The sequence below is a fragment of the Mesoplodon mirus genome, assembly GCF_964341445.2.
Source record: "Mesoplodon mirus genome assembly, chromosome: 13".
Taxonomy (NCBI): Eukaryota; Metazoa; Chordata; class Mammalia; order Artiodactyla; family Ziphiidae; genus Mesoplodon; species Mesoplodon mirus.
In genome coordinates, this window is record NC_138989.1 from 77,322,277 (window position 1) to 77,344,932 (window position 22,656).

At 46.3% G+C, this 22,656-nt stretch overlaps 1 protein-coding gene across 2 annotated transcripts in view; it reads right to left on the reverse strand.

Annotated features, from left to right (window-relative positions):
- Positions 1-22,656, reverse strand: part of BCL2 (BCL2 apoptosis regulator) — a 181,558-nt gene that overhangs the window by 39,044 nt on the left and 119,858 nt on the right. The gene's annotated exons all lie outside the window — the stretch shown is intronic.

Below are 22,656 nucleotides of genomic sequence, written 5' to 3' on the forward strand. Positions count from 1 at the left end.
ATGTATCATATTGGTTGACCTACCTTCCTCCATCTCTTCGTTCGTTCGTTCGTTCCTTCCTTCCTTCCTCCCTCCCTCCCTTCCTTGGAACTAGGCACTGGGCTAGATGCTGAGACTAACGAGAAGAATAAGATATGACCTCTGCCTTATAGGGCTCACATTCCAGCTAGGGAGACCAACAGCCACCCCGTTCTAGTGTTGCAACACCATAAGGTGCTATGATAGAGGCATGTGGGAAATGCTTCAGGAGCATGACGGAAGGTGGCATCTGCTTTGAATGGGTTTCAGTGGACTCCCTGGCAAATAATTCTGTAATAAATATTTCTCTTATGTCTCACTGCTAGGGGTTTAGCTGTCCTTCACAATCACCTATTCCCACCCTTTCTCTTCTTCTGTCTCTCCCTCTCTCTCTTCCTTCTTCCATCATCTATTTATCTACCTCTCTCCACCCATCAACTATATCTACCTACCTACCCATCCATCCATCCATCCATCCATCCATCCATCCATCCATCCATCTATCACATTTTAAATCATGTAACTTTCTAAGATAGGCTCTTATCCTTACTGCAGGGACAGCCTAGCTACCAAAGATCATTTTGCTAAAGTGAAAGTTGACAAAGGGAGTCTGGAGTTCCTTCTCCAGAGGTCTTTGAAAGGATTCTTCTCATCTGTCTGAAACGGTTAGATGGTCCTGCCTGAAGGCAGCCGGGCCGACTAGAGGGCATCTCAAGGGCTCCTCTGTGTCCTTGTTTCCTCTGTTTCCAAGAGCCCCTAAGTGTCCTTGGACCATGAGCAGCTGCTACCCTTTCAGCACTGGGCCCGGCTGCCCAGGCCAAAAGCTGAGCTGAGAAATGGCAGCCCTGGAGGGTCTGTTTCCATATTCTTAGAGGTCACTGTTGCAGCTGGCTGCTGTTCTAATAAAGACTGCCAACTCTGCATTAAGAGTCACACATGGGTTACAATCATTCCTAGCTGACATCAAGAGCCAAAAATCCACGAGATGCTTGGACTCAGCATCTTGTTATGTAGCTTGCATTTTCTAATACCTTAAAGCTTCTGATCTGTTTCCAGTTGGAAGGAAATGGAGACTGCTCCATTCACTGGTAAATTAATTTGGCCTCTGTAGCATTAATTTCCACAGGTTCCCTCATCTTCTGTTAAGTATAAAGTCTTCCTGGGATAGCAGGGCTTTTTAGGTGGTCTGCATATCCATGGGAAAAGGAAAGGAAATCCGAGGGTGGTATCTAGAGACATTGTTAGCCAGTGGTTACTGAACTTTCTCGACTGCATCCAAAGCAAAGGGGCTGGTCACCCTCAACAGCTAAACATAAACAGTGTGGCATCCTGCACACTGGCAGCCTCAGTGGGCTTGAGTCTTTATCTTGGGGTCTTACCTCTCTTTGCTAAGAACTGCTTATTGACTTAACAGTACTGAATCAACGGGTCTGATTCTGAGGCTCTGGTTTACTGTCTCGGAGGCACTCCAGCTCTTGATCCTTAAAGGCTGACAAGGGCTCCACAGGTCTCTAGGCAACGCAGACACCCAATAATGTCTAGTGACATGAGTTCCCCAATTGATTCCATGAGGGACTTCTTTGGAGTTGTCAAAAGGAACCGGGCCTGTTTTCTCAATTAAATGCAGACAAAGAGTTGCCTTTTCTTTTAGGGATAGATACCAATGGACATCGTCAAAGTAATTTTAACCCTATTTAAAATTAGAGGGCTTCCCTGCTGGCGCAGTGGTTGATAGTCCGCCTGCCGAGGCAGGGGACACGGGTTCGTGCCCCGGTCCAGGAAGATCCCACATGCCGTGGAGTGGCTGGGCCCGTGAGCCATGGCCGCTGAGCCTGCGCGTCCGGAGCCTGTGCTCCGCAACGGGAGAGGCCACAGCAGTGAGAGGCCCAAGTACCGCAAAAAAAAAAAAAAAATTGATCTTTTGGGGACAGCAAAGGTGACCTGTTTACATTCTTTTACATTTTTTGATGTCCTATTTGTGATTACAGTGATCAAACTCATATAATCAATAGCCAGATTATGAGTATAATCAGTGATCAGCACCTGAGAGGAAGCCTGACATGGTGGCTAAGAACATAACATGGGTTTCATCCTGGCTCAGCCACTTCCTACGGCATGATCTTGGGCAAGGTGCTAAATGCGTCTCTGGGCCTCAGTTACTTCATCTGTAAAGTGGGGATAATGACCGTACCTGCCTCATTAAGTTCTTGTGAAGATTAAATGACTCATTGTATGTAATATGCTTAAAGCGGTGCTGGCCCAGCACATGGTAAGTGCTGTATGTTAGCTAGTATTATATTAAGAATGAATCAATCATGGAGCTAATCAACACCTAGCAGACAGGGCAACATCTAAGAATCTGAATTTTAATTTAATTTAATTAATTTATTTTTTGGCCACACCGCAAGGCTTGTGGGATCTTTAGTTCCCCAACCAGGGGTCGAACCCCGGTCCCCGGTAGTGGAAGCACGGAGTCCTAACCACTGGACCGCCAGGGAATTCCCATGAATCTGGATTTTAGATGAGATACAATAATACAGCAAAGAGCTTGGAACAGTGCCTGATGCATAGTAAGTGTGCAGTGTTAGCCATTTATACCCCGGGCAGCTGGGACCTACTTCTATTTTGATCTGCTGTTTTCGACCTTGTCTTATCCTTGCAGAGCTCTGTGGCACCACATTTTGCTTCCTCTCTGCCATCCATGGTGTTCAGAAAAGGCCCAGCCCCCAGCCCCAGGTCAGGGGGAGTCCTCCACTAACACGGTGAGGTGCAGAGTCACAGGCTGATACATGACCAGTAAGTTGGGTCCCATTTTGGAGTCCTTTTTCCCTGCTTCATTGTCCGTCTACATGTTTCCCCTCGCATCCTCTCTTTATACGTGAGTCTTCAAATCATGCGGCCGCCTGCACCCTCTGAAATCTTCATCCACTTGTACTTCTCTTTTGCACATAAGGAAACACAGGTACAAATGATAACATGAAAAGGGTGTATGAAATCAACCAGGCTCGTCATCGAAGGTCACTGCGTTGCTGCTGGCAGTTGGCTGGGCATTGGTACAAAGAGAATTATACCAATCAGGTGCCTTCTTCCAAAAACTGAGAATCAGAAGACAACCCTTCATTAGGTATTCTTGGTAAATAGACTTTTTTGACAAGATTGGAAAAGGGTTAATTTATCTTTGAGATAATGTTAATAAAATATTACAAACTGAGTTTCTGTGGGATTTTCTCACTGTTATAATCAATGTTTTCTTCTACTGTGAACTCAAAGAGAACTTTTTTGTATAAGTCTAAAATCCATGTTTTTGCCTACGTACTCATAGCCATGTGTGATGTGGAGCCATTACCCTGCCACTGGTTTAATGTGTACTTTTCAAGTTTTAGTCCCCAAGTTGGACTAATGGGTTAGAAAAACAACAACAACAAAAAAAACCCTTAATTTCAAAGATCTGGCCTTTTAACCTTTTGGGAAGTGAAAGGCTTTAAACAGTCCAGCAATACATTTCACAGTGTCCATCGTGCCATTCTACAAACACTGTGTGAATGAAACCAATTCACTGCCCCGGTTAGGGAGGTTAGCAGATCCTGATACATTCAGATAAAGGGTAATGACAATGCTTAGCAACTGGGGGCCCGGTAGGGTTCAGAAGGCTTGCAAAAGAAAAGCACTTATAGTCATGAGATGAGAAGGGATGTTACTGACAACAGCCAACGGATTGATAACGTCATTTTTTCTTGTACAAGTCTAGTTAAGTGCATTCACAAAAGCACTACACAATGCCACGGGTAAAATGAAACTGGAGAACCTTCTGGAAGAGAGCCAGCCAAATATATATGATAAACATGCTTCAAGTTCTAGGAGATGGAGATAATATGTATAACGAATAGAACCGAGATTTCAACTCTGACCTGCGGTTGGGCTAAGGCATCCGAGGCACAGATTTTTCCACTGACCCCCCAAGATGAAGAGCACTGGGCTTCCTCAAGGTCTGTGCAGTTAAAAACCCAGCGAATGGGGCTTCTCTGGTGGCGCAGTGGTTGGGAGTCCGCCTGCCAAGGAAGGGACACGGGTTCGTGCCCCGGTCCGGGAAGATCCCACATGCCGCGGAGCGGCTGGGCCCGTGAGCCATGGCCGCTGAGCCTGTACGTCCGGAGCCTGTGCTCCGCAACGGGAGAGGCCACCACAGTGAGAGGCCCGCGTACCACAAAAAACAACAACAACAACAAAAACCAGCGAATGAACGCAATCTGAATGAACACCTTCTGAAGCCAAGGGAGCACCTCCCTGGGTAATTACTAATTCATTCTTATTAGTCCTCGCTTATCTGTTTACGGAGCAGGAACAATGTGGACATTAAGGATGCTGCGACTGCTGGCCCTGAACAGCTGGTGAGATGGATCTTGCTTTTTAATCAAGAGATAATCATTTTCCCACCTAGGATCTCAGGGAGCCAAGGATCGTGCTCTCAGGGTAAGGATCAAAGTTGAATGTGATGAATCCTAAACGATCAATCCTACCTGAAAATTTAAAAAGCCTCCTATGAGGTCATGAAGGCAGAAAAGTCTATCTTTACACACACGGGGCTCAACTGAGCATTCATTCCTCTTCTAGCTCATCTTTTTCCTCATTTACACCATTATCAGCATTTCCACTGGCTCTGCACAGGATGTCTATAAATAGCACTTAAAAACTGGGGGAAAAAAAAAACTGGGAAAAAAAAAGGCAGTATATTGTCTAACTTGAAATTACCTTTCAAAGCTACATTAGCTTCAATGTAAAAGTTGGGCTCAATTGTTCTCTTTGTCTTATTCCTGGAAGAAATGAACACACCTAAGATGAAGAAAAATTCTGTTCTAGTGTATATACCTTATGGGCTCACTGTTAAAATGCACAAATGCCAGAAATACCAACTCTACCTGAACATTTTGGGTGTTATTTGTTTAAACATGTTTGTTTTCTTAGTTAAGCTAAAAATATTTCCCCCTGGTGTTTCTGAAGGGACATTTAGACTAAAATAAAAATAAAAATAAAAATAAATGACATGTTTAAAAAGTTATATTCATCAGACCTGCAGCAGAGCACAGAAAACGGATGGAGGAAGTGAATTTTAGGACCTGTGTGGTGGCTTTCCTATTTTGGTTGCTCTAAATAGATGTGGAAAAACAAACTGAAAGAAAAAAGCACATCTCCACCCTATGCAAGTGAGGAATGAAAAAATATTCCTCATATTGAGTTAAGCTTAGAAATAAATTAATACATGTCCATATACAAGTTCTTCCTGTTATTATATATCAAACCCTGTTACTATGAACTATAATAATTATATAAAGCCTTTTTTGTACCAAACTTTTTATCATTTGGTATATTTTTTTCTTTTTGGCCGTGCTGAGTGGCACGTGGGATCTCAGTTCCCCGACCAGAGATCGAACTCGGGCCCTTGGCAATGAGAGCACGGAGTCCTAACTACTGGACCGCCAGGGGATTCCCTCATTTGGTGTATTCTTAACTGAGCTTAGAAATCTTAGGGGGTAGTGATCATAAATATTTATTGTAGAATATGGACTACAGTCAAATTTGACTTAGTTTCCTTTTAAGTGAGAAAAACATAATAAGAATTTTAGCAGAGAAAGGAACATACAATCCAGGGTTTCTTCCCTTAGATAATAGAACCTTTTATTAGGATGCCTATGGCTTCAGGGAGTCCATAAATTCCCTGAAAATAGTTAGCTAAGTTTCCTGTGTTTGTGAATTTTTCTGGGGAGAAGGTACACAGCTTTAGTTTAATTCTCAAGGGAGATATATATATATATATATATATATATATATATATATATATATATATATATAAAATCATGTACATACACTCACATATACTCATTTAATTCTTTATAAAACCCCTATAGTGTCAGTATTACTTGACCCTCATTTTATAGGTGATAAATTGAGGCCTAGCAGAGGTAAATGACCTGTCCAGAGTCATATGTCAGATGGTAGCACAGTCCATTCTGAAAGCCAGATTACCTGTTTTCTAGGGTAGCAGTTGTTTCACTAAAAGCTAAGGGACCCAAACAAGACTATGAACCCAAAACATTACTCACTGAGAAACAAGATTGGAACTCAGAATTTCTAGCAGGTGCCTCAGCACAATGGGGTGTGGGAGTAAGGGGATGGCCGTGTTTGCTTCTTATTTTCCTCTCCCTACTCTGCTTTCCCTGATGCACATGGATGTGTCTCCTGTTGTTTATATTCTAGTCTAAAATTAAGCACCAAATCGTGCATTTCTTTTCTGAGACCCAACTGAAAAATGGAACATCATTTTCCATTATAAGTGGCCTAAAGAGGGTCTCTGTAGCCCTCCTTAAATGTAATCACATCTCTTGTCATCTCTAGCAAAACGCTGAATTTCATGGCATTCCATTAAGAACTACAGAGCACACCCCCGCGAGGGATGTGGGATCTTAGTTCCCCGACCAGGGATTGAACCCGTGCCGCCTGCAGTGGAAGTCCCCATACCCCCTTTTAAAAATGTTTATTGTCTGCCCTTTCACCTAAGATGTCATGCTGAACCACCAATCAAAGTGAAGGCGTGTCCTGACATTCTAGAGAAGTCTATCATATTTTGTCAAAGTCACCTTGCTCAAATATAATCTCCATTCAAAAGGCCAACATGAGTGGTCCTTCCGTCACTCTCTGAGGCTCAGAAGTGGTTCATCCCCTGGAAAGTCAGAAAGCCAAATTCTTAGGACTCATGAAAAAATACTAGATAAGAATGTTTGAACCTAAATGTCGCGTTACTTCTCCTTTGTTGAACCTTAAAAGGTAGAGGCTAATTTGAAGATTACTAACCTGTCAAATGATGGAAAAATATACATAGAAAAATATATATTTAAAGTTAAACTTGGCAGTGGTGACTACCCAAACGCCATCACCAAACCAGCTATTCGTGTTCTGTACTGTCTACAAGCTCTTTCACATAAATTATTTCCAGGAGTCATATCAAAATATTTAACAACCAGCATGGTGTGCACCCAAGCCAATCAGAATAGATTTCAGCTGGCTGTACATAGCTGGCACAGCTGTGCTGGGGCATCCCAGGTGAATTCCAGCCCTGTTTAGTTCATTTGAGGTCCCTTGTTGGCACTAAACTGTTTTACCAATGGGTTTAAGAAGAAACTCAAAGGTGAGGAAACCCGAGCTCAGAGATGTTAAGAAGTGGCCTGGACCAGTCAGCCAGTTGATGGTAGAGATAAGATTCAGATTCAGATTTTCTGACCCCTGCTTTCTCCTCTTCCCATGACACGTGACCAAAAATATTTCCAGGGAGACTAGGTTGCCTGGAGCCCATGCCACGTGGGACCATGAAGCTATTGGGACCACACAGGAGATGATCTATTTGGACACGTTTTTAGAACCTGTGGGACAGGGGAACTCTGTTCTCGAGGTTTCTGTGGGGCCTGCACCTCTCAGAACAGAGTGACCAGGGGCTGGGTCAGTAGCACCCACTTCACCGGAATCCTTGAAACCTCACAAGGGAAGTTCTCACACCAGAGATCTGACTTAGGCTAAAGGGAATGAAGTTGGCTTGGAAGATGGGAATGAAGTTGACGTGGGATGATGGGAAGGCGGGGGAAAGCTGTGGACGGCGTTTTCAAGCAAAGCTACGTCTAACAAAATGACCTCAGCTCACGGTACTGCCACTCTCATCTGATTGTTTGCTTCCCGGACAAGCCGTGCAGTGTGTGCCCGTCAGCATTCTGCACGGTCCACTAACAGGACATCATGCTACTGAAACACGGAGCAGGGGCGGGAATGGAAACCAGTGTCCTGAGAACCCTGGCGATCAAATCACTTGCAGACTAATCCGGATTTTCCATAACGATGAGACCTGGCCCGAGAGACGGCTCTCTGCCTCTGGTCCTCTCTCCACACCTTTCTGACTCTAGGGACCCACTGAGTGTGTGGACGGAGGCCGAGGAGGCCGACGCAGGTGGTCAGGCATCTGAGGACTGAAACCCTTCCTACTGTTGGCTCGTGACAGGACGTTTGTCTGCCCAGCAGTGTCCAGGGCACGGTAAACGCGTGCTCAGGAAATGTTTGTTGATTGAGTGAGTGAATGGGTAACTGAAATAATGAATGAGTTAGTGAATACGTGAGTGAAGGAGGGCGTGGGTGGCAGGTGTGTGGTGAGGGGCAAGGGCGGTAACACCCAGACTTCAGTCAATTCCTGGGACGCCCCCCGAGCCCCCCCACTCAGGTAGGCTGTACCAGACACGCCTTTGCTAAGGGCAGGTGAAGGTTAACTGTTCAGCCACACCTTGGCACATCTCATCTCATTCACCTCTACCACAAAGTGAAGAATAGTACACAGAACCCTTAAAAGACCAAAACCTAACCCGGGGGCTCTGATTCCAGGCGCAGGTCCCCTCCAGGACGACATGCCAGAGGGTTCCCTGCACTTTCTCCGAGAATCCACCCTGAGCCTCCCCCGTCACGCTGTCCACTCAGCCTGCAAATCCCTTTCTTCTCCCTCACCGCTCTCCTAAACAGCCCACCTCAGGAGACCACGGGCCACTTCCCCGTTGCCCGAGAAGCCCTCCTGGCCACACTTCTCACCGCCCACCTCCCCGGGCGTTGGCCTCAGACTGGAAACTTTGCTCACCTTCTAAACAGGACGGTGAGTTGGCCAGTGTCAGAGAAACTAGCGCCAGGCTTGACGAACGGATGTTTGTTGATGAATTACAAAGGCATTCTGGCCAGTTAGAGTTGCCCTTCAAGAGTTTAGGCTTTTACGTTTTCAGTGACCCTCAGGACACAGCCCTGGGCTCTGGGGTGGGCAGTGGTGATGTGCTCTCAGAGGGGCTGGGGGAGCAGGGCCACCAGACGTGTCTGAGGGATCGAGCTTCCGAGCCTCCCCGTCTGCAGGCTGGCCATTCACCAGGGAGGGGCGTGCCCACCCGGCCAGGAGGAGACAGCACTGGAAAATGAACCCACCCCTCCTCCTCCTCCAAAGAACAGCACCACCAAGCCCACCGGGCGTGGCTGTGTAGGACGGACACACCTCTAAACAGTGTTTGGTCATCAGCCGCTTCCCAAAGCTCAGAGTCCCAGTGTCGCAGGGTGGCAAGAGAATCGGGGATGCTGGGGTCCCCCTGGGTTGTGTCCCCTGAGCCAGGGGCCCTCATGATAAATCAACAGGAGACCAGGGGCCATGAAAACACTTGGCTGTGGCATAAACTACCAGCTAGTGGCAGATTATGGTACTTGATGGCACCGCCGCGTAACAGATTTTGTCAATTCTTATTCTCTGGAGATCATAGGCCACCTGGCTACGGCCGCTTAATAGGAAAGCACTCCAAGATTCCAAGAGACGAAAAGGCTCATAACCGAAGTTTACAAATGTAAATGGCCTTCGATTACACCCAGAGAGGGAAATGCATCTAGGGGGAGGGAGGGATGATCTGTAATCCCGTCTCAGGGTTGAATCCAAGGCACAGGGAGAATACAGACGGTTTAAAGATGTGGGCAAAGGTTCTCAGGGCGAAGGATGTCCATTTCCATCCAAGATCAAAATGCGGTTTGGGAAAACAATTACCTGCCTGGGATCCTGGGAAAGTAAAACTTCCTGGTTTCTCTGCCAGGAAGAGCGATTGTAAAACAAGGGCTGAGAATCGCACAAACAAGATTTTAGAATTTTATCCAAACAGCTGCAGTTCACCTTCGAGGAGCCCAGACTCACTTGGGTCTGATGGATGTTGCGACACCAAATTCGAGGTCTCCCCAGCCTGCTGCCAAGAGCTGGCCCCGTGGGACAAAGAGAGAACAGTTGCTCTCTTAATGGGAGCAAAAAACAAAACTCTCCCCCCACCCAACTCCCTGCTTTGTTGTGAAATTGTCACTGTGCCTTTGAGGAGAGATTAAAATCCGAGCCATGTCAAATTTAAAGGGCAGGTTCCCAGGCAGGGAAGGGAGAGGGTTTCAAGGGGGAAAAGAGCCAGCTGCATGTGAATTTATGGAGGATTTGGGAATCACAGAAGTCATGGGACTTGACTCAATTAAAACGAATGGAAAAGCACAAGCCCGTCATTTAAAAATAATACTAAAGGAAAGCAGCAAGGATATTCTGGCTTGCTTTGCTCATTCTTGAGCCCGCTTGGGAACCTCGGAACAGGTTTCCTGAAGCACAGCATGGGTGCCGAGCAGCTGTTTTTACCTATTTTCCTGCACTTGACACACAAAGATTCTGCAATGGAGATCGAGAATGAATGGTCCACCCACCAAAGAACATTTCCTGAGAATCAGGGAGGTGCTCAGCAAAGTTGCTGCAGTTGGGGAAAGAAAAAGTATTCTAGTTTTCAAGGCGTGGGCAGAAGAGACTAGAGAGTTTGAAACCAGCTACAGGAAAGCGGCCTGCTTTGGCAGCCTTGCCAGATTCTCAGACACACAGAACACCTTAGCTTTCCAGAAGGCAGCCCTGGATGCCTCCAGAGCACCTGAGTCTCTCATCTGGTTCCACATCTTTGGAAGAGCCCACGCCGGCTCTGTATAGGAGCCCTTCCACACGTTCCCCCCGGTGCCATTTGTAAAGGTGAGGAAAGATGGATGATGCCAGAGAAGTTCGAATCCCATAGCTTTGTTTCCCAGAGAACCACACATTGGGGTGTGGGAGGGAGAGCCCCAACTCCATCTTAGGAAGGGAGGACGTCTCAGCAAGGGGCCTGATTGTTTCCAGGTCTGAATATTACCATTGGTCTTTGCATGGACATTGACACTGAAGAACTATTCCTTGACTACTCGAGTCCAGAGATTGTTTTCAAGTTGGCTCATCCTCCTTTCTAAGAGGGGAATAATAAAAGTATCTAACTTATAGGTTAGAGTTCTTACGAAGATGAAATGAACGCTTATGAAGATGTGCGGTGCTTTGAATGGAACTCAGCACACAGTAGGTGTTCAGTAGATATTAAATTTCATTACTGTCATGAGTGCCATTTTTCTGTTCATTCATTGAGCTTTCTGTTTTCTCATTCAACGAGATCTGTATTTTGACACATATCAAAAGGTATTTTTATGAATGTTTAATGCCCCCTTCATTTATGAAAGAACTCCAGGATCTCCCCGTTAACTAAGTATATGGCAATCTATGCTATCTATCAATTAAGCACCATTTTTGACACGATTTTTAAAGCCTTACATTTCTGCAACATTCCTTCCTTCTTCTCCCGTCTTCTCTCTCCCAAATCCTCTAAAGATCCCTAGCAGATATTTTATTAACCCCTGATAGATTATGGGAAATGAGTTTTAGTAGTAGGAAGATAAAGGTCATTTATAAAGTTGCTTTTCAAACACCAGCACCCTGGCCACATCGCGAAGAGCAGGAGAGTGATTAAAATCCCGCCCGTAAAGCAGAAGCCCTTGGTGTTGCTAAGGTTTCCTGTCCTTAAGCAAAAACTACAGCAGGAATCCCTACCCCCCCCCCCCCGCCTTCATGAAATGGAAAATGAACCACTGGCCGCTCCCCTGTGAGACAGTTTAGGGTTTACTCCCCTGGAGCGGGGATGGAGGCGGGCGGTCAGCCCACCCCATTGGGCTTAGTCTCCATGGTGTTTTCCACTTTCCCAGGCTGACCAGGGCCACATGAATGACTTGCTACCGGCCAGCCAAGTGGCCAGGCTGCTCCTGGTGAGAACTGTGCCTCGGAGAAGCAGCGGGGACCACACAGGAGAGGAGGTGGGTCTCCCATCCATTCTCCACAGACCCTCTTCCAGCTATGGGGCTCCATCACCGACACTCCACGCCCCTCCAGCTCCCAAGTCTTTGGTGCGGGGCCCCTACAGTAGCTGCTCCTATGAGCAGACACATCCTTTTTCCTATTATAGTTACAACAAAAACAATAAGCAATAAATCCACTGAGGGTCCTTGTGGCCTCCCACGGACCGACATTCTCACAACACCCATGGCAACTTGTTAGTGCCCTGACCCTTTGATTCACTGTGGTCCAGGGGGCTCCTCATGCCTTTAAAAATAAATATTAATGTGGAGAGGGTGCTTTGTTTCACTTTGCACTCTCAGAGCTGATGATCCAAGGCTAGGATGAGACGCGTTCAGGGCCGTCAAGTACAAAAAGGGAGAGACAACCCATTCCTGCCTCTGCAGTCAGATATGAAGAGGCTTTTGCCTTGTTTGGTGAGGGGCTGCTAATGCGGGGGATGCCAGTTTTAGAGTCCGTCTCAGTTTGACTTGTAAATGAAAGGTGGAACCTCGCCAGGATTACCCTGCTGTGTGCCTGCTGGCCCTCTTTTCTATGTAGGGGGGGGCAGAGGTTCACCAAGATCATTAGGAAGTTCAGGAAACTAGGAGAGAGAGCAAACCAAGTAGAAGGTGGTGGGGCTCCGTTACAGAGCATCCCCGGCGCCTCTGTGTGATCCTTCTGTGTCCTCACCACAGACGGTGAGGACCCGGCTTTCCCTTTCAGAAAGGCTCCCCGGCTTTGGCTGTATCAGAATCACCCAGGGGCCTGGTGAAAATACAGGTCCTTCTGTGAGCCTGGCCTCTATACTTTGTATTAGTGCTCCTAAACCAATTATATCAGAACCGCTGCCTTTCAGGAGAGCAGAGAGAAATAACTGATGAGAAGAGTTGGTAATTTTTTTTTTTTTTTTTTTTTTGCGGTACGCGGGCCTCTCACAGTTGTGGCCTCTCCCGTTGCGGAGCACAGGCTCCAGACGCGCAAGCCCAGCAGCCATGGCTCAGGGGCCCAGCCACTCCGCGGCATGTGGGATCTTCCCGGACCGGGGCACGAACCCGCGTCCCCTGCATCGGCAGGCGGACTCTCAACCACTGCGCCACCAGAGAAGCCCCGGTAAATTTTTATTGAAATATTAATAGACATGTCTTCTAATGCTTCTTATTATGAAGCTACACTTGCAGAACGCCTGGCACATGCCAACTTCACCATCGTTCCATCAAACCCATCCCACAGCCCCGCAGGGAGGATCAGAGGACCTGGAACCTCAGGAAGGTTCGGGGAGCCCCATGTCCAGGCACACACAGCTGGTAACTAGTTCGTCTTTAATGCAAGACCAGACGCATTCGACCACCAGTGGACTCCAGCACGGCCTCGGTTCCTCACATCCGAGGGGGCTGGGGTCGCGGCTGGCACCCTGCCCTTTCGTGGCGAGCACCGGGAACTTGCTGGCTAGGGACCACCTCTCTCCACCACACCTGGGCGGCCCTTTGTTTCTTCTCGGTCCTCTTCTTTCCTCTTATCTTGCTTTGCCTTCCTCCTCTCTCCTTGCCTTACAGCAGTGGGTCCCAGGTCTTGCTAACACAACCACTCATACAACCACTCGGGGAGTTCCACGTCCCACCTGTAGAGAGTCTGGAGGAATTTGTTCAGGATGCAGCCTGGGCATCAGGGTTTTCAATACTCCCGGGTGATTCCAGCATGCGGCTAGGATGGAGGAGCCCAGCCTTATTTACAGCTGCCACAGACACAACCTGCAGGATCCAGAAACTCACCCGGACACAGTCATGGCTGACCACCTGCCACTGCTTTAAACGGAGCACCATGAAGAAGCATGAGGTGGCCTCAGGTGACACTCCAGCCGCATCCGCTGAGAAAACACCCGACTACAGCAGCTGACCACACGGGCCGAGGATCCTGCCCCTAGCTGGGCAGAGTGTGCCTTGTCTGGTCTCTGCAGAGGGGCTCAGGGAGGACGTACGCTGCCCCCTTGGGACCGGGGAGGCCATGGGGTGGGTGACGGGAGGAAGCACAGCTACCACGGCCTCCCTGCCTATCAAACAACCTGCAACACGAGCGGCTGTGCCAACTCTCTGCTGGTGAGATCAGCACCATAAAGAAGCCCATAAAACTGGCTCCATCACCCATTCTGCAGACCAGCTCCCCAGTTTCATTACACCCACAAGACGGACAGGACATCTTACACAGAGCCCTGCTCCCACCAACCTCCTTAAGGAGGTCTTTCGGGCCAACACAACCTCGTGTTCCCGCTTTGGTCATTTGTCTAAGGGTAACTCGTCGCAAAGGATTCCCCATCGAATACGGACTGCAGCCCATCAGGGATGAGTGGGCTGGAAACAGAGCCTCACTAAAGCATTAGGAGGCCTCCGCGACCCAGTGAGGTCGTGGCAGTGCCGCGGAGAGCGTGTGTCACATCTCCAGCACTTGGTGCAGAGCCTGGTGCACGCAGGTCACCAGTGACAGGGCAAATCCACGTCACACTGAATATCCACAGCGGGCTCAAACCCACGAGTTGCCACAGAGCAGGACGTGCTGGGGAAGGACAACAAACACGAGGCTTTCCACACGGAGTAAGAGCGGTTGGCAGGTCAGAGCGCAGAAGAGGCAAGGGCCCGCCCCGAGAGCAAGCCGCCGGGGAGCGCAGGGCAAGGCCCCTCTGGCCACCCGTCTCCTTGGCTGTGGGCCAGGGTCGAGGAGAGACGAGCAGAGGTGGGGTGTCTGCTCCTCCAGGCCCCCCAGGTGAGGAGATCGGGCCTCCTGCAGGACCTGCTGTTGTGGGACCTGCCCCCGACCCCACGAGACTGCACTTCAGCTGAGCCACTGACGCAAGGGGGGCGGGGGGCACACAGATGCTTAGGGACAGTGGGCTCGGGACAGCTGTTCCTCGTGAGAGACAGCTGCAGAGGGGGCCCCCCTCGCGGCCGCCGCTCAGCTGTGCCCGCGGGTACCTCGGAGAGCTGAAGCTCTCATGCTTCTACATGAGAGGAGTTTCAAAGACATCAAGAACTAAAGCAGCTCTGAAAAAGGTGGCCGAAGACGAGGGGTGGCATCTGAATGGTGACATGTGCGGCAGGGGTTCAGAGGAAGGGGAAGTCGTGACATCCCCCTTTTTGATGAGGGTTGGGGGGCTTGAGCAAACGTGTCTGAGGACCCGATATGGACATCTGTAACCACACAGTTGGAAGAGTAAACATGTGCCTGGAGAGAATCCCTTCCTATCTCTTGTGTACTTTAAGTGGTGTGACCAATGTTAGCAAGAATAACTGTACCCCTCTCTTCTTGCCCCACTATGAGCTGCACTGGAAGGCGGCTTGCCAAGGAGCACCAACACTCCTTTCCACGGGGAAGAGAGCCTGCCCTGGGCCCTGGCCCTCAGATATGCGCCATCTCCAGGGCCGCACAGGCACGCATACATGGCAGCCAGAACAGAGAAGTAAAGGCACTTTAAAGAAACCAAATGTATCCGACCCTGAAATCTTTGACTCCAACGCTACGGGTGTTCGTAGGAGACGACTCTGCCAATCAGAACGGAGACTTGTCAGCTGCTGGTCAGTGAGCCAGGGCGGCCAACCTTGGTCATTTCCATGCCAGCCTTGGCCAACTAACCGAGGCAATCTTAGGAGTAAGTATGCAACGTTATCTCGGTGGCATTATCTTTTTTTTTTCAATTTATTTATTTTATTTATTTATTTCTGGCTGCGTTGGGTCTTCTTTGCTGCACACGGGTTTTCTCTAGGTGCGGTGCGTAGGCCTCTCATTGCGGTGGCTTCTCTTGTGGTGAAGCACGGGCTCTAAGTGCACGGGCTTCAGTAGTTGTGGCACGTGGGCTCAGTAGTTGTGGCTCACGGGCTCTAGAGCACAGGCTCAGTAGTGGTGGCACACGGGCTTAGTTGCTCCATGACATGTGGGATCTTCCCAGACCAGGGCTGGAACCCATGTCCCCTGCATTGGCAGGCGGACTCTTAACCACTGTGCCACCAGGGAAGCCCTTGGTGCCATTATCTTGAAACCAACCCAGTCTCCTAACTTTCCTTGTTCAGATTCTGTGCTCACCAAGCTACCTCTGAAGCCTGTCTGGCTTCTGAAGAAAACCTGCCCAGAGAGAGAGCATGGGCTGGGGCAGGTAAGCACACGATGTGTCATTACAAATGAATACACTGGCCTTCTGGTTTGAACACCTGTCCAGTGGGCTGTTAATGGGAGTCGGTCCCTAAGAGACGAATCTATCCTTGAGGAATGAACAAATCAGATCTTCGAGTTGCCAGGATGAAGTTCAGACCTTGGACTGTGCTGAATTCAGCCAGTAATGCCCCCCTTGGGAGTCTCCTGGAGGCCACACTCGTCATCTTCCCATGGTGACAGCCCAACAGACAGCTGAAAGGCTTCCATAGCTACTTCTTGGATTACTACACTTTTTCTTGAGTATGGCCTGCATTTTACAGGGCTTGGATGCTGTGCATGATTTCTACGGAAGCAGTGAGCATCTGTTCCGCTTCTTAGGTATATGGAAAACTTCGCAGCTGATATAGATTCAGATCTGTTTAATCCTTCAGCCATGTGTGATTCTGATATCATCAGACTGAAAGGCAGTCAAAAAGGTTGCCCAGAAGGAGTTACGAGAGATGCTTCCTCTCAAAGAACACAGGATTTAGTTGGGGAGATATAAACTAAGAAGATCAAACATATGCAATGTCACAAATAAAAATATAGCTCAGACGGATAGAGGAGTGAGCCAGAACTGGGTGGAGTTGAACTCAAAAGGCTTTCTGAAAGAGGTATTTCTAAGGAAAAGCAGCTTAGTGTCATGATAAAAAGGATGGGTCTTGAATCAAAGAGACTTGGGTTCAAATGCTTGACGGTTTGTGACTTCACAAGGTACAGGCAAGGCTAAGCGGGATGGGAACAAAGTGCCTGACACATGGGAGGTGCTCAAGGAATGGTCACTGAACAATATCCACACGGAAGGGAAAGGAGGAGAAGAGACATGAGGATAGTTTACCCTCTCTCCACGTCAGGCACTGTTCTAAACGCTTCATTGTATCAGGTCATTTCACTTTCCCAACAACCTAGTGAGGTCGGTACTCTTAGCAACCCCATTTATTGACGAGCAAAACAAGGCACAGAGAGGTTAAGTAACTTGCCCGAGGTCAACACAGCCAGTAAGCGACAGAGCTGGGCTTTGAGTCCAGGCATTCTGGGCCCTGCGTTTGTAATGTTAACCACTTTGTCTTTTCCCATTACTTATGCCACACCGCTTCTCTTTGAACTAGATATATTACCAAACAAATTGTCAAAACAGCTTGGATTTTTAGGATGAATATTTAAAATATTATAAATCCCTTGCTTGTAGGGTAGTGGTCGGTTGGAACAGTTTCTGCTGATCACTCAGGAATCTGTCCAGGACAGTGATGCGTACAGACTATTTTTGTCTCAGTTAATATACAGCACCATATAAACACTGGCTCAACCGAAGAGCCTGAACAATAAATTCTCACTAGCCCAAGTGCTAAAATAGCACTCGATTTTCTCTCTGCCTGAGCATGCTATCTATTTATACTTTGCTTACTTCTGTGGAGTTCAAAGTGCTTTATACACATTTCATCATAGCCATACTTATGTCGATTTACTGTCTTTATTATACACATGTGACTAATGTACCCTACAATGCTTAGTATTTACTACAGGATTCTCAGTTTCCAACTAGGTTTTTTTTTTTATCTAAGGGAACTACTGATTCTCTTTCATTTATAATTAGTGGACATTTGTTGTCTATTAAAAGAATAGCATTTTACTGTTTCCCTTTTAGCTAAATTCATCTTGTATATATGACCATTCTATCCCTGAATATTAATTGTATATTATTTTTTATCATTTCTTTACAATTCCACTTATGGCTGACCTTGAACCAGAATAGATCTGTCAGTTTAAAGCTGTAATACAATTGCCTCTTTTTCTCAGCTGACTTTCTGAAGAATATACACACACACACACACACACACACACACACACACACACACACACACACACACATACACATATATATTCTTATCTTCTCAGGCTGACTGGTGCACTGGCACACATGCATTTTCAAATTTGATCTTCACTCTTTCAGTTTTCATATTCATGGGCAAAAAACCAAATTTAGGTGTTGAAATAGAATACGAAAGAACTCCAAAGAAAGATTTCCTCGAATTGCTGGAGAGCAGGTGAGAGCCCAGACTATGGCACATATAAACTGGGGAACCAGGCTTGTGCACTGCCAGGAGTGAACACAACTCAAGGTTTAGAAGCGTGCCTTAGTGCTGGACGCAGGAAGAGAAATGAAGGAAGAACTGTCATTTGATGTTTCCATCAGTGACAAAGCAAGCCCGAACGCATAGCCTAAGGCTGGGGTATTCTGTTTTCATTTGTCCCCTCCTCCTGTGACTATCCATCTTCATTACTGAAAACAGAAACTCCAGCCTTAAGCATTTCCCTGTTTTTGAAAGAAGCATATTATACCAACAGTCCCTTTTCAAGAATCGGCAGTTATCGTTTCATTCTACACAAGTCCCTAAAGTTTTCTCCTTGACCAAGTACGTCATCTGCCAATGTGAATTTAGGAAGATGGCACAGATACGGAAGATGTAAGAGTCATAAATACTCACACTATCAATAATGATGTTGTAGGAGTGTTTAGAAAAAAAGTCAATTATTCCATGAATGTTTTTGTACCCTCGTCACACTGATATGATATGAGCCTTTAACAAGGTCAAGGGCCTAATGTGTAGTCAATAACCTCATTCAAAAGAGAAGGTCAGACACTTGGAGACACAGCTGCACAGATACACCGAGTTCTCTGGGAGAACCTCTGGGCTTCTACACGTTCTGATCTCTCTTCCTAGATAACTGGGCGCCTCTGTCATTTCTCTTTCAGGACTCAGAATCGTTATCATTTCCTCTAGACGATAAGCCTTTCCTAAAACTGGGTCAGATGCCCATTTTATGGACATAGCCCCCTATGCCAACCCCACTTATCTTACTGGGTTGAAAATGCCAGGATCACCTTCAGATAAAGACCAGATCTCAGGAAAGAGTTGAAGGAAAGAATGGATGAAAGACAACAGAAAAGCAAGAAGGGAGATGGGGGCTCAGAAGGACTGTCCTGTGACTGGTATTGTTACTGCCACGTGGCCATCCTGGGTGAACCCTATGGAACTGTGGAAATCTCTAGAAGCAAAACCAGGCCAAGCCTAAAATTAGTTGAACTAATAAAAATTACATGACTTGAATGTTTTCAAAAGCAGATTTCGCTCTTGTATTTTTCTTTGTTCTTTATTTCAAGAAAATAAACATTGGTATGGCATTCTGAATCAGGTCCAACCCTGAAGGCTGGAGTAGTTCTCAGATGGCACACTGCACTGGGCCCCGAAAACGCCGGGTTGGTTCACACTATGGAAATATCAGCAGAATCAAATAGGCTTGGGAAGTTTCCAACAGCTTCGTAAGCATATGTTCCAAGTTCAGACAAATGTGAAGCACAGAAGTAGTTAATAAAAATGATGAGTGGAATGTGCTAGAAAGCAAGAATAAGAACAATGAAAGCATGTTTTCTGTTCTTTTTTTTTTCAAAACTATCTGTTTCAACAGCAAAACAGACTTTCTGAAAAATTAGTTCACCAGTGCCACATATCAGGCAGAAGGACATATGGAAATAGCATGGTCTTTGGAGTTAGACCCAGTTTGACTGCTAGTTCCCAAACTTCCTGGCTCCAACTTCCTCGCGAGTTACTTAAGTTGGAAGAGCCTCTGTTTCCTCATCATCTTTCAGAATTTTGTGAGGTCTAGAGATAATATAAGTACAAGTGTTTGGCACATAGGTTCGATAAGTAATGACCTGCGTGATCACCACCACCTCCTCCACTGTCAGAGAAATAGTCAAAGCATCATTCTGGAAATTATGAATGACCCTAAGCTTGACTGAAGTTTAACTATGGATGTGACATGCATAAAGGTCTGAATAAGCAAATTAGAAGGCAAACTAGAAGATCCTTAACGAACATAAAAGAGCAAACTTTGAAGTAATTTAATAGTACCCATTTTACTATAAACAATAGATGTATATCAACTCATCTTAATTTGTATTGATTTGTCATAATTATTCATTGTAACTCATAGTACTCATAACTATTAAATTATACTATAATAACAGAACAATATACTGTATATCCTTCCAGAAAATGTTGTGGGTATACATGCATATATACATGTATCTATTTTTTTTTCCTCATGTATGAGGTCAAATGCTCTACAGAGACTTCACCTTTCCCACTCTACAATAATTGGGCATCTTTCTATGTGACTTCATGTCTATCGATCATGTTTGTTTTTTTTTTTTTTTTTTTGCGGTAAGCGGGCCTCTCACTGTTGTGGCCTCTCCTGTTGAGGAGCACAGGCTCCGGACACACAGGCTCAGCGGCCATGGCTCATGGGCCCAGCCGCTCCGTGGCATGTGGGATCTTCCCGGACCGGGGCACGAACCCGTGTCCCCTGCATCGGGAGGTGGACTCTCAACCACTGCGCCACCAGGGAAGCCCTATCGATCACGTTTTTAACAGCTGAATTTTAGTTCATATAAACAATTTACCATCATTTAGCCAGTCCCCTACACAGATGTTTTTCCTTTTTCCCCCCAGTTTGCTTGTTGGTTTTTTGGCTTTTGCTGCAAAAACAAAATAAATAATGCCACAATGGATGTCCTTACATATATGCAGGAAAATCTCCTAGAAATTGGTGAGTCCAAGCGTAGGTAAACTTAGTATTTTCAAAATTAAGGTCAAATTACCCTCCAAAAAGTTTATAAGACTCTACCCTCCCTTTAACAGTATGAAAAAACAACAACAAGAAACCTAGACTTTTTCACACTTGCATAATTCTCTCTCTTGTCCCAGAGATGAAGGTACAATCTGAAATCATAATATTAACTGACTTCACTATTTACCCTTAAATTCATGATAGTTCCTTGCAGTTCTCATCTGCAGACGCTTCATTTAAAAAAATGTAAATAATGCCAGCGGTCCTCGCTCAGGCAAATAAAGTTCCTCCAGCCAAGAAGGAGGTGTGGGAAGAGCTCTCCGACACCCAGAAGAAAAAAGCAACAATTAACCAACGAATCACAGATAAACGTGTTCAACTTACCTTGCATTGACTGAGGGTTTCTCTGTGTGTTCAACTCAGCACTAAATACTTTACATACATTATCTCACTTTAGGGTCTGTGTATTTGTGAGTATTTATAAGCCCAATAAAAGCCTCACAGATTGCCTGATGAGACCTGGGAAAACAAGAACTGTCCTTCACCTCTGGCCAACAGCAGTGATGATTCAAAGCTCCCCACGTCCCTCCCTCTCCCCCATCCCTCCCCCAAGGAAACGCAAGTGTTATTTCCAACCAGCAGTAACAGGCCAGCCTTCTCTCAGCCCCAAATCCCTACCAACGGCCACGTCCAACATAACTGATGTGTTTCTCGATGACCCTGAGGCTTGGGGAAACCCTCAAATATCTTCTGAATCATTCAAAGAGATATACATGTGTCTGGTGTAGTTTTGGGGTTAGGTGTGTTTTGTTGTATTAAATTCTGTAGAAACTAGTCATAAAGAAGTGGTCTAGGTTAAACAGAGGGTTGAATTAACCAGAACACCTCACTCTTCTAGCTAATGCGGGCATTTACTGTACTTCAGACAAACTGGAATTTACCATATTATTCACCCCTGATCTCACCATCAAAAGTTCTCATTCTTTTCTTTACCATCAAACTAAGCAAAAGAATAGGTGCCCACTGCGCCCCACCCACCCTGCCAACCAGGATGAAAAATTTGAAAAAGAGCTATTTCCCCTCATTCCCTGTAGTCAGAATATCCCAAATAACTTTGTTAAGTCCACCCTTGATAAAGATCTCCCAGTTAACAGGACACCACTGAGATTAGAGTAATTAAGTCACTGGTTTCGATGCAAAGCTTGACTAAATGATTTTATGCCACAGTATATATTCTCTGTGCTTTGCTAACATAAATGTAGCCCCTCATTTATTTTTTTTCAATTTTCTAAAAGTTGTGCAAAAGTCAGGTTTTTGAAACTCAATCTACATTTCCTCCCCAAATTAATAAGGTTACACCTCCAAGCACAAAGACATGTTCCATAAAGCATCAGAAGCCAGACACCAACAGTATTGTGAGAGTTAAGTCTCTACTCACCGGAGATCACATCTCATTTTTCAGAAAGCAGGACCACGACCCCTGTACCATCCCTTCCCCCTGCAAGAGAAGAAGGCCTTCTCCCAGCCCCCTTTCTGAAGGTCAAGACCCTGGTGATGGTTTCTGAGCTCTAGAAACCATGGGGATGTCCCAGCAAATGAAACCACTTTAAGAATCTGCCTTTTAGTAGCTATAAATCCCCTTGGTAGGTCTATGATAGGCCTATCTTTGACTGTATCCCACTTTCTAGCCAGAAAAATTTTCATGAGGTTCCAGGATATTCAGGAACTTATCATTTGTATTCAATAGTGTCACCGCTAACTTACTCAAAATGAAAAAGTGCTTTTTATGTGTGTGAAATCCATCAAACTCTATTTGAGCATCTGAGGCAGGTTTCAGGGAAATCACTCACTGTGGGTATCCGTACAGAGCAGCTGCTTACAGAAGAAGTGAAACCAGTCCTGAAGTCCAGGATAAGCCCTCAAGTTTCCTGATGCATTAAGTGGAGATTCTGAAATCAGTGCCAGGGAGTAAGGTTTTAAGAGAGTTTGTTTGCAAAGCGTAAAAGAGCAGTCTGTTTGGATCCCCTTAGGACAGGCTGTTGTATGTGACTGATTCATCTCTGACCAATCAGAAGGAGCTAAAT